General features: G+C 32.0%; 1 pseudogene across 1 annotated transcript; it reads right to left on the bottom strand.

The window, feature by feature from the left end:
- Positions 1 to 1318: 1318 nt before the first annotated feature.
- On the bottom strand, positions 1319 to 1408 carry BDBG_16724 (annotated as a pseudogene). Its single transcript has one exon. The product of its transcript is annotated as a tRNA-OTHER (tRNA).
- Between the last annotated feature and the right edge of the window lie 11531 nt (positions 1409 to 12939).

Genomic DNA, 12939 nt, shown 5'->3' with positions numbered 1-12939 from the left:
TGAATAAGTAATATAATATAGTAAAAGTTTCTTTATAAGAGTGTATACAGAATACTAGCTGAATCAGGAATAGATCACATAATCATGAATACTAGTGATATACTAATCCGCATGAAGCTAGAGTGAATGTCATGGTTATATGAGTGTGATCAAATCTAATGAGAGAGAATGTGATTCAGAAGAATGTATGACTGTCAGATAATAACACAGCTGCTTCTGAACTTGCTTACAAATGTAAAGAGGCCATAGCGGCCACTAATTAATTTAGCGTACAATATATAAGAAGCCGGCGTACGCCTGTAATCGTACGCTGGCTAAAGCAACCTTTGAATCACAATTGCATGAGATATTATATTTAATGAAGCTCTTGACATGAGTGCAAATATACCTGTAAATACAGTGAGAGAATTCAATGAATTGTCTAATGAATTGAACATTCTGAATATCAGAGAGAGATGACAGTACTGCTTACTATAACATTTAGTGAAGGAAAAGTCAGATATTTTAAAGATGATTGTCAATGAGAACTTAGAGAGTGTAATTGATTCAATCTATCTTTTAGATAATGAGACACAGCTTGTTATGAATGAAGAGTCTGAAGACTCTGTTAATAAGAATAATTCTGTTTTAAATATTCTGATAGACTGATCAACTACACTGGCAGATGTCAAGAGAAGCTCAGACTGAGACTATTGACATAAGACAATGAAAAAGAAGATTAAGATATTTGAATAGAAGAAGATATATATTATTGTTGAGAAGGCTCTGGAAATGAATATTCTTACAGATAAATAAGTATATGATTGAAAATTCAATAATAAGAGAGAAATCATTCACTTTAAAGCTCACTAAGTGATTAGAGAGTTCTTGCAACAGCAGAGTATTCAGTATATGAGATTGTATACTGCAGTGGTATCAGGGCCTATATTATGCAGTCTATTCACTATATCAACTGTCAAAGAATGGAAGATCAAATTGATTGACTATATATTCACATTTTTGAATGATATACTATCACAGAATGAGATGATCTATTATTATTATTATTATTATTCTTCCATTATACTCATATGCAAGCGGAGCTTATGATGAGTCCTTGCGTGATGTTAAATACAGGTCAAGTGTTGGTTATACAGGAGGAAATACAGGTGTTGAGACCACGCCAAGATAACAAGAACATAGGAAAATACAAAGGAGTGACAATTAGATACATGCGATAATAACTTCCCAGCCCAGGAACATAGAGCAATTCATTGGAGCGATTTGTACACCTCTGTATTTATTAGGAACCTGAGGTGCTTGAGTTCCGGATTTAATGTATCCCCTGCGGGTTTCGAACCCACGCGCCTTGGTTTCCCACGCCAAGGTGCTACCGGGTGGCCGCATTAACCATTCGGCCACCGGGGATGAGATGATCTATATACAACTGTTCACAGATGTTAAGCACAGCAGAAGAGGCTTGATGAGACTACTCTGTCAGAGTCTATATAAAATGAAGCAAGCTGTGAGAGTATAATATTTCCTAGTAATAGAACATCTCATCACATTGAGATTCATGATATTATTTTATGATGATGAATTTCTATATCACTCTGTTCACAAGATCTATCTGACATTGCATGTCAATGATTATCAGGTGACAGAATCTCAAGAACAGTAATTAAACTGAGTATTAAGAGAGATTGTAAAGAGATTTGAGATAAAGAATGTCAAAGAGACCAAGCTATATCTTGAAATGAAGATTAAATATCAGAGAAATAGTGATCTAGCAGTTACACAGAGCTGTTATATTGTGAAGATTCTTGAAGATTTTGACATGAATAAGATGAATCCTGCGAGAATCTCAATGATGATGAATATATAACTGAAGTTTTCACCTGATGAGAATGATGAATTGAATGATGACTTTACAGCTATAAGATATTATCAAGAATTGAAATCATTGCAGTATTTAATCTCAAGCAGTCAGTCAGACCTGGCATTCACAGTTAACTATCTCTCACATTTTAACTCATATTCATATAAAGTATGTTGAGCAGTGTTGAAGCATGTTCTACATTATGTTAAGAAGATGAAAAACTATAACATATTATACAGAAAGAAGATCAGTGATGAGAACCTGAGTTCTGTAGTATACTGTGATTCAGACTGAGTGAGAGCGAATTCTTAATACAAATTAACTACTGACTATGTTATATTAATTAATGAGTCACTGATCTCATAATGATTGCAGAGACAGACATCTATTATCAAATTAATTACAGAAGCTGAATATATTGTAGCTAGTGAGACAGCTTGTGAGATAATCTAATTGAATGATATGTTATATGACACTGAGTTGATGAATGATGAAAAAGTGAAAATATACTCACATCTACAAGTTAATAATAAGAGAGCAATTGATCTAGCAAATGAGGAATTCTTAACACAAAGATTGTGTCACATCAAGATTAGATATCATATTCTCTGTGATTTGATTGAAAAAGAAGAAATCATGATGAAACATGTTGATTCTACATGTAAGAAATCCCGCTCCTCGCGGATCCTTTACCTCTATTCCTATCTCTCGTGTAACCAATAGAGCTAGCGGCCCTTGGCTACACACAACTATATAGACTGAAGTTCACGAATATTATTCACAACTCAGCTTGAATACTATTATATATTTAATCTCTACATTTTATCTTTCTACTGTGAATACTTCTAGTAGTTAACAGTACATATCATGTCAAGCTGTAAATACCTGAATAATCATCTGTGAGCACTTATTCTTACATTTCAAGCTCAGTCAGTCAGTAATCACCTGTTATGACTGAAAGAACTAGAAACTTGCATGCTTCAATCTCTGTGAACTCTACTACAGATACTCAGAAGCAGTTATCTGAATTATGAATAATCTCCATGAAAGAAGTCTCAGAGGACTTATTAATCACTTATAGAATATCATTCTCTATATCTGTGACAGAGAAACTCTCTGAACTTATGAATAAATCAATCTCAGTGAAGAATATTCTTGAGCATCTTCTACAGAATCAAGCTATTTTTCTATAAGAAATGCTTACTGTCTGTAAACACTCTTGAACTGAGTCTCTAGACATGATCTTCAGAGATACTCACAAATCAAAAAGAAACTTTCTTAAGTTATAATTACTTAAGATCATCTATTGAATTACAATCTATAAAAGCTTTTGTGAGTTTGTATTTGAAATTGATTTACAAGCCTGACTGTGTGATATGAAAGATGAAGAAGCTGTTATCTATATAATGACAGATCTCTATTACACTGAAGTCAAGAACTGACTGAATTATCTAGAGAATGATTATGAGAGATTTCAATGATCTGTTCTCAAGACCTATCTAGAGAATAAGTTGAGAAACTCTGTGAGCTGAACAGAGAACATCTGAGCTGTAATCATCAATATTAGAAAAAGAGATAAGAAATCTGATAAAGACTACTCACAGCACTTTATGAAATTGTGACATGAATTAGAATCTGTGAAAACAGGGCCCTGAAACAAGACCTGAATAATGATATTTAAAAAGAGACTGAATAAAGATATGCAGAATAAGCTCATTAAGCAAGACTCTAAGTTCTTAACTCTGAAGAAACTGATGACTCTCATTCACTGCTTGTGAATCACTGTGAGAGTCACAGATCTGTGAAGAGTGAATCACTGACTGACTCTGTGAGAATTAGAATAACAGAGAACAGATTTATTAGAAAAAGATGATAAGATATAGAGAGATTCATGTCTGACTACTGAGTAGAGAGAGAGAGTCTCACAAGCTCCTGTAAATAGAGTATATAATAGAGAGATTAAGAAAAAGAGACTCTGCTTCATCTGTTCTAAATCAGAATATCTCTGCATAAACTGTTCAGATAAATTAAAATAGAAATTTGAGAAGTCATGAATAGAGTCAGTAACAGTCTTCTTAAGAGTCTTGAAACTGACACCTGAATCTGTTACTTTTCTGATGAAAATGCTTGCTTATAAAAAGAGACTGCATCATGATACTACTGCTCTGCAAGTATGAAAAGCATTGATAAACTCAGAATCTCAGGTCACTATGATGTCTCTAAAGCTTGTGAAGTGAATAAGCTGAAAGATGAAGACTGAAAACCTGCTCTTATAATAAGCAGAATGTGAGAACTCAGATCTGAGAACTGAGAAACTTACAAGAGTTATCTTTGAATTGTAAGATCTCTCTGAAATCTGAAGAAGATTTACAGAAACTGTGATTATCACAGACATCACAGATGACATATACTTGAGACTTATATGACTTTAAAGACATAATTTACACATAGCTGTTTATGAGTCAGGTTTATACTTCTGATCAGTGTTGACAGACCTACTTACAGAGATAGAATCAGTTGATGCTGCAGAGTTGATTAGAGAAGATAAGCTTATTTATATAATGACTTTGTAAGTGTCTGAGAATCTTACAGTTATGAAAACCAAGCTTCAGATACTAGAGAAATATCAAGATCTCACAGAGATATTCAGCTCAGCAAAGACAGCTGAGCTTCTTTCTCACTGTGAGAAGAATCTGATAATAGATTTGATAGAAGAGTAGAAACTCTGCTGAGAATTAATCTATAAGCTCTTTCATTATAAGACAGAGATCTTGTAAATCTATGTGAAGAAGAATCTGAAGAATGACTTTATCTGATCTTCACAGGTCTCTGTAGAAGTCTCTGTGATATTCATAAAGAAGAAGAATGAAGATCTCAGATTATATGTAGATTACTATGATCTGAACTTCAAGATAATAAAGAGCTGCTATTCTCTGTCTCTGATTGAGAATGTGATCAACTGTCTTATAAGAGCTGTTATATTCATACAACTGAATGTGATCAATATATATACACAGCTGTAAATACAGTCTGAGAATAAATAAAAGACTGTCTTTAGAACTGCACTGAGATTGTTTAAATATCTAGTGATGTCTTTTGATCTGACTAATATCTCTATGATATTTCAGTCTTTTATTAATAAAATACTTCACATATATCTGAATATCTTTATAGTAATATATCTGAATGATGTGATGATGTACTCTGCAAAGAAGAAAGAACACACTGAGTATGTGTGAAGTGTGTTGAAGATCTTAGATGAGACAGAACTGTATATTAAGCTCATAAAGTACAACTTCAGTGTCTGTCAGATTAATTTCCTAGAATATATAATCATCACAGATAATATTCAGATGAAATCTTTGTAAGTTAAGACTATTCTATTATAACTGAAGTCAACTAGTATTCATGAGATTCAGATCTTTCTGAGCTTTGTGAATTTCTATAGATGATTTATCTTTATATTTATAAGAATCTTCTTGACTCTTACAGACATACTGAAGAATGAAAATAAGAAGAAGTCATTTCATAAACAGAGAATGAAAAGATTATTAAGAAGAGAGAACTGTAAGAACTTTCTTATCTCAGAAGCTCACAGAGTCTTTGTAAGATTGAAATAGATATTCACAGACACAGTGATACTGTTTCACTTTGATCTCTTACTCTTAATCAGATTGAAGACAGATATCTTCTTCTTTATAATTTCAGAAATAGTCTTATAACTACAGTTAAATAAGAACTGAGTTTCAGTGGCCTTTTTCTTGTGAAAGATATAACTTATAGAGATTAACTATAGCATTTATGATCAGAAGCTTCTCACAATAGTGAAATTCTTCTATCACTGATATCACTACTTCAAGAGCCTTATAACAGTGATTACTATTAGAACTAATTATAACAGCTTATAACAGTTTACTTCAATCAAGAAACTCTCACAGTAGCAGATTCACTGAGTTCAGAGACTGAGTGAGTTCTGATTCAAGATAGAATATATCAAGGAAACTAAGAACTCAGTGAATAAACTCTCTCACAGACTAGACTATGTTAAGAAGATCAGAGTGACAGATACAGAGAGACTAGAGAAGACAGAAAAGCTTCATAAGATGCTTGAACTGAGTGTTATAAAGAGATTGACTGAAGAGTCTCTCAATTCTCTATAAGAGAAGAGAGAAGAGAGAGAGAAGAAGCCTGTACAACTACTCTCTATAACACTGAGAGTCAACACTCTGAGAATCTCTGTGAGAATCCTTGAAGAGAGTATCTATAATCTGAAGAGTTTGCAGGCTTTGAGAAGCACTGCAGAAGACCTGGTGTAAGAGGAAACAGAGTATAAGTCTTTATAAGATCTTCTATTCAGATTGTCTGAACTACAACTGAAGAATGAATATGCTCAGCATATTTAAAAACTGCTTATAGTAGAGATTAATTCTGCAGAAATAAAGAATTAAAGAGACTTAAATAATCTCTTATGAAGAGAGAACTGAATTTATGTACTTATGAATAAGTTTCTATATATAGAACTTATTAAAAGGTATTATGACTCTTCTCTAGCAGGTCATTTTACAGATACTAGAACTTATGAGTTGCTTATAAGAAAATACTTCTGATCAAAGATATAAGAACTTATAAAGAAGATAGTGAATTCTTATACTATTTATCAGGATTTGTGAGTAGTATAATTCAGATTATATAAAGAACTTACTCCTCTACTCATCTCACAGAAACCTTGAGAACAGCTAGAAATGAATACTCTTATAAGTCTCTCTGAAAGCAAGAACATATATGATATCTGCTTTGACAGTGTGCTGATGATAGTGAATCACTTTATTAAGATAGCACACTTTATACTCATCTGTAAGAACTTGAAGTTAAAGAATTTAGCTCACATCTTTGTCTGCAATGTGATTCAGTTATATGAATTATCTGTGAATATTATCTCAGATAGAGAATTAATCTTTATAGAAGAGTTCTGATCTGATCTGATAACTATACTGAAGATCTTGTGAGATCTAAGCACAGCTTTTCATTAATAGACAGATGATCAGATAGAATACCTAATGAGTATATTGAAACAGTATCTGCAATGCTTGATTAATTATAATTAGATTGACTGAGTGTATTGATTATCACTCACAGAGTTTATATACAACAACTTAAAGCATGTCAGTACAGATAAAACTCTCTTTGAGATGCTCACTAAGACTCATCTGTAGATAATCTTAATGAATTTATAAGAGTATACTATAGAGTGTGATGATGCCTGTGAACAGGCTGAGAGAATTCAGAAGATTCAGAAGAAAGTCTGTGAATTCTTGAGAAAGGCTCAAGAGTATCAGAAGAGATACTATGACTTCAAGCATATTATAAAGAGTTTTAAGAAAGATAATAGAGTCTGACTAAGTCTAGAAAACATCACTATATAAAGATCTAGTAAGAAGCTGAATCTCTTATGAACAGGGCTTTATAAGATTATAAAGAAAGTTAGCTCACAGTTCTATAGATTAAAACTGTTATCTGAGTTGTAGATATATAATATTTTTCATATCTCTTTACTCTGTGAATATAAGAAATTCTCAGAAGAGAATTCTGTAACTTATCACTCTGTCTGTGAAGTATTAGAGAGTGAAAGACAATATCAGATCAAAGAGATTATTAACTCAGAGAAGCAAGATCATAAGCTCTGATTCAAGATTTAGTGATAAGAGTATTCTGACAAGATGAATGAGTTCACTTAAGAATTATCTAAGTAGATAAGACATCTGCAGAAGCTGAGACATGACTTTCATACTGTGAATTCTGATAAGTCAGAATAATGCAGTCTTCACTAAGAATCTGATTATAATAAAGATATTAACACTGTTATTTACAAACTCTAGTCTATAAGATAATGAGTTTTTACTGAGATAAACAGTCTGCAGTATATACAAGAGAAGAAGAAATCATATTCTTATTAAAGCTAAAAAACAGAAAATAAACAGAACTGTGAACACAATTTAGAGATTAATAAAGAAAAAATAAAGAAAATTCATATTCACACTCTCAATATTTATAACACTTAATTCTCTCATAACTATCAATTTCTCTCTTCAAAGAAGCAGAGAGTATCATATCTGTGATACAGATAATTATTGCATTTAATGTGAAGACTGTCAGAAATGCACAGACTTCAGAGAAGCTGAACACTAGAGCATGTACAGTTGCAGCAGAGTCTTGAGAACTGACTATCTGTATATGTGATCAGATATCTCTCATGAAGCTGTGTTCACTTCTCTAGTTATACTGAAGTATCCAGCTCAGAAACAATTGAGATATGAAGAGAAGACTCATCTGCTCAGATCAACTCTCATTGTAAATTCATAGCATTTACATTACCTTGATTACCTGGATTTTGCAGGTATCTGAGAACTCATCTCTCATTGACAATGAGATTGTGAAAGTGCGCTGTGATGCGAGGATCATTGATAGAGAACCTAGGCATATTCACATATGCCTGGTCAGAGATTGTGTGGGCAGAGAAGAGGTGATTGTAGACTCATGAGATCACAGAAGACACTGACAACACTGAGAGCTTTATAAGAACTGTCAGCTAGAATCTGTAAGGAATTACTTGTAAGAAGACTTACAGTAAAGAAAGAGACTGCACTACTTAAAGTCAGAGACTGGTCTGAAAGAGAGATGAAGTGAGCTGCTGGTCTGAAGATCAGGTGCAGTGACAGAGCTGAGAGAAATGAAGACACAGTTATGAATGACAGCATCTCTGCTTTATCAGCTGATAAAAAGTAATCAGAGAAGTCATGAGAACACTCACAAGAAGCTCAGCAGTAGTCAGACATCATTTGTAAAGATATTGAAATTGAAAAAATTTTTTATTCTTGAGAAGTTCTTGAATTAATATACAGACATTGTCAGAAACACTCTCTCTCTATTATCTGAGTAAAAACACTTCACAGATGAATAAGAATACTCACAGTTTATAAGAATAAGAGCTGTTATAGAAAAAGAGAAAAGAAGATGAGATTTCATGAACAGATCTGAGATATTTATACTTCTCTAGAGAGATTTACTTACACTGTAAGTGATTCTATAGAACAGCTAGATCACTCTAGTAAATAAGAGTGATTATAAATTGCAGGCCTGAATCTTTCTATGTGACTATAAAGAGTGATTGTAGACTGTGAATATCTTGATTCTACAATTCTACAGAGTTAATAAAAGAATGAAAAATTCCTCACAATTCTACAGTGTCAAAGAATAATGATTTGTGAGTATGAGTGAAAGATTAACTTGTGAATGTTTCTCTTTGATGAGAGTGATCTTATAGAGAGTGATTCATCTGTGAGATGAATCTGTGTGATAGTCACACAAGAACCTCATGAAAATGATTGAGAGTCAACTGAAACTCTTTTGTATCAAAGATGTAAGATGAATCTGTATAATAGTCAGAGAAGAATCTGTAGATCACAAAGAACCTTGCAGAATAAGAAACTGAGTAACAGACTCTTTTCTCTTCACAGTAACAAGGGATTTTTCCTCACTGAGGTTTTTTATAGATATAAAGGATTTTTAGTGAGTATCACTGCAGTGCTGAGCTGATTCTATGAAGTTACTCAGTGAAAGGCTTCACAGATGAAGTCTTAGAGAGAGAGAGATATGTAAGAAATTCTGCTTCTTACAGATTCTTTATCTCTATTTCTATCTCTTATATAATCAATAGGGCTAGCAGCCCTTGACTACACATAACTATATAGACTGGAGTTCGTGAATACTATTTATAACTCAGCTTGAATGCTATTATACATTTAATCTTTACATTTTATCTTTCTACTGTGAATACTTCTAGTAGTTAACAGTACATATCACGCCAAGCTGCAAACACCTGAATAATCGCCTGCGAGCACTTATTCTTACACTACAGTGAACATAGCTGACAGTCTTATCAAGTCACTGATGAAGCCTGCATTTAAAGATTTTATCAAAAGAATTGATTTGAAAGAGATCAGAAAGAAATGATTGAATGATAATAATAATACAGTAAATCAATGAATTTTGCATATATTTCTTGATTTTTACAGTTATTACTGTATGAATGCCTTTTCTAATGAGAAAATCAGAATCTGATTCATGTAATTAATTATTATTGCATTTTTGAAAGATTTGAGAATGAGAGAGGCTCCGGGTGACGGCTTATAGATCACAGTGTAGCAAGAAGAGGTGTTGATAATTACTACATCTACTCTAGTCACGTGCCACTTCAATCTATTTAGTGTAACTCGCGTAGTTAGATTATAACATAACAATGTTATTCTTCAAGATCAGTCACACTCACATAATCATGTCATACACTCTAGCTTCATGCGGATTAGCGTGTTACTAGTTTTCATAATTATGTAATCTATTTCTGATTTGACTAGTATTCTGTGTACACTCTTATCAAGAAACTTTCACTATATTGTATTACTTATTCACTAACTTTTTTCATTCTTCAACTGTCTTCTTCATCATCATCATCTCAAACATTATCATCTCATTTAAGATTTCTGCTTCTTCTTCTGTTCAACATCTTCTATCTGTTATTCATTTATCATATTATATATGTTTCTGATGATAATCTCTCATTCTTATAACAAGTGTTCTTATAGTGCTCATATCAGGCAGTTTATTAGCAGTAAGTGTAATGTGTTATGAAATGTGATCAGAACTTGTTTATCTTCTAATAATCACTAGAACATACTATTATGAATAGCACATCTTCTTCATCTTCTTATACACTCTTGATCTTCTTTTTCTAGTGAGTATTTAATCATGTTTTATATAAATATAGATACTGATATTTTGTTTTAATTTATGTAGAATCTTCATACATTGACAGATTGACATTTACTGATAATAATGATCACCTCAATGTTGAATTGTTGATTGAAAACTTGAAGAATGTGATAATGAAGAAATTGTCTGTATTATATATAACTGAGTCTTCTGCATTTCTCTCTACTCTCTCTGTTTCTTTCTCTGCTACTCTCTCTTAATCTCTTATATCTGTTTCTGTGTCTGATTCTCTCTCTTCTGCTATCTCTGTTTCTGCTATCTCTGTTTCTGTGACTCTCACTTTCACTACTTCTACTCTCTCTGCTTCTGTCATCTCTGCTTTCATTATCAACTCTTCTCATTTCAAGAAGATATTGTGTAGACTTAATAAATCACATCTGTCAGTGTATATACTCTCACCCTTCTTATCAATCTCTAGAATAATTTATTATATAAAGACTGTGTATAATACAACTATCTGAAGCATAGTCACAGACACTGATTATTATATTTGTTTTAAATATTTATAATAAAGTAATCATTTATTTATACTGAAGAATCATTCTCTCTCTTAACAGTGTTAAAATTATAAGTCTTTCTTTTTTTCTCTTCTCTTTCTGATACTGATTTTTCTGTTCTTAGAGAAAATCATTATGAGTTTTATTATATATGAAGTTGTGATGTTTACAGATATTAAGAAACTTTTTACAACTGTTAAATTCAATATTATAGATATATTCACTCTGATAAATACTTTCAGAATGATTGATCTGTATCAGTCTATTCTCTGATATTTATCATCTGACTTCATGATACAGGTGAAGAATATTCATATTTTCAGAAACAGAGATACAGATATTGTACTCTTTTACACTCACAGACATGAGACTTATATATCTTGTCTAAGATATTATTATAAGAATGAGCTATTCACACACTGTATTCTACTTTCTGTATTCTTCTGTGTTTCTCTCTCTCTTTCTAAGAAGTCTTATATATGTTATAATTGCATGTACAATTCTAAGACTAGCAGATATTCATTCAGTAATTGTTATCCCTGCTTTTTACAGTTTTATACACTAATAATAGTTCTTAGTTGCTCTGATATCAGAGATCATTTTAATTGAAGATGATAATACTGCTGAGACTACTCTCTTCTATATTTAAACTTCTCTCAGCACTTTCTCTCTCTTCTCTGTGAGAAAGATTGTACACACACTGAGTTGTAAGTATTCAGTCTCAGATGACTTCTGCTGTTATTTATTCAGTTCTGTATCTTCTTCTTCTTCTATTTCTTTCATCTCTGTTCTTTCTATTCTGGCTTCTGATTCTGTAAGTCTCATGCTCTTCTTCAATTTTTCTACATATATATATGATATGTACACATTTCTATATTAGTATTTCAGTCAATCTTGTGATAAACAATATTAATGTTGTACACAGAGTGATAGAGAAATCAAAGATATATGCAGCATTGTTACAAGAGCAGCTTGCAGCTCTCAAATTCCTTACAGATCTCAAGTTTTGAGATTTTCTTATTTTTTTAATGTTTTTCAGATGATGTGATATTGAAAATGAATTAATATGTGATGTATAAAAATGAATGAAGTATATATAATAATATTTATCTTTTTACAGCTGACTCTTACAGTTGATAATTAATTCATTATCTCTTTTCTTTCTTACACTTTTTCTTTATCTGTTAGTTACTACTCTTACACAATCTCTATATAATACAGTATTCAGTGACTAGATTCAGCAGCTTTCATCTTTTATAATTCTGTCTCATGCATTATACTGTCTCTCTTCACTCACTCAGATCACTACAGTGAACAGCTTATTGAAACTAATCTTATCTAATCTCTGAGCATCTACAGAGATTGAGATGACTTAGTCTTATATGTCTGTAAATATTTCAGATGCTTCATTCTCTGTTGTCTTCACAATTGAACTGATATAAACAGTTAAATTCAACTCTGAATTTCTTTTTCTTCTATGATCTAATTCATGTGCAAGTCTGCTACTTTGAGACTGCTCTTTATCACATTGCACTCACTATCTGCAGCATATTATTATACAATCAGCTACAGTCTTATTACTTATTAAAGTGTGATATTTGTCTGATTTCTTCATTTCTTCTCATTCTTTTCTTATAATCATGAAATAATCAGAATAAGTGAGATTATCTGATTTATAAGTGTCTATGATTTCTCTTACTTTGTGAGACTTTTCAAATATAAGCTTCTTCTTCTTCAACACTGATAAGAGTGCTGTGA

This window comes from Blastomyces gilchristii (genome assembly GCF_000003855.2).
Source record: "Blastomyces gilchristii SLH14081 genomic scaffold supercont1.4, whole genome shotgun sequence".
Classification (NCBI taxonomy): domain Eukaryota; kingdom Fungi; phylum Ascomycota; class Eurotiomycetes; order Onygenales; family Ajellomycetaceae; genus Blastomyces; species Blastomyces gilchristii.
The sequence above is the reverse complement of the archived record's forward strand: the minus strand, read 5'-3'. Positions and strand labels throughout refer to the sequence as shown.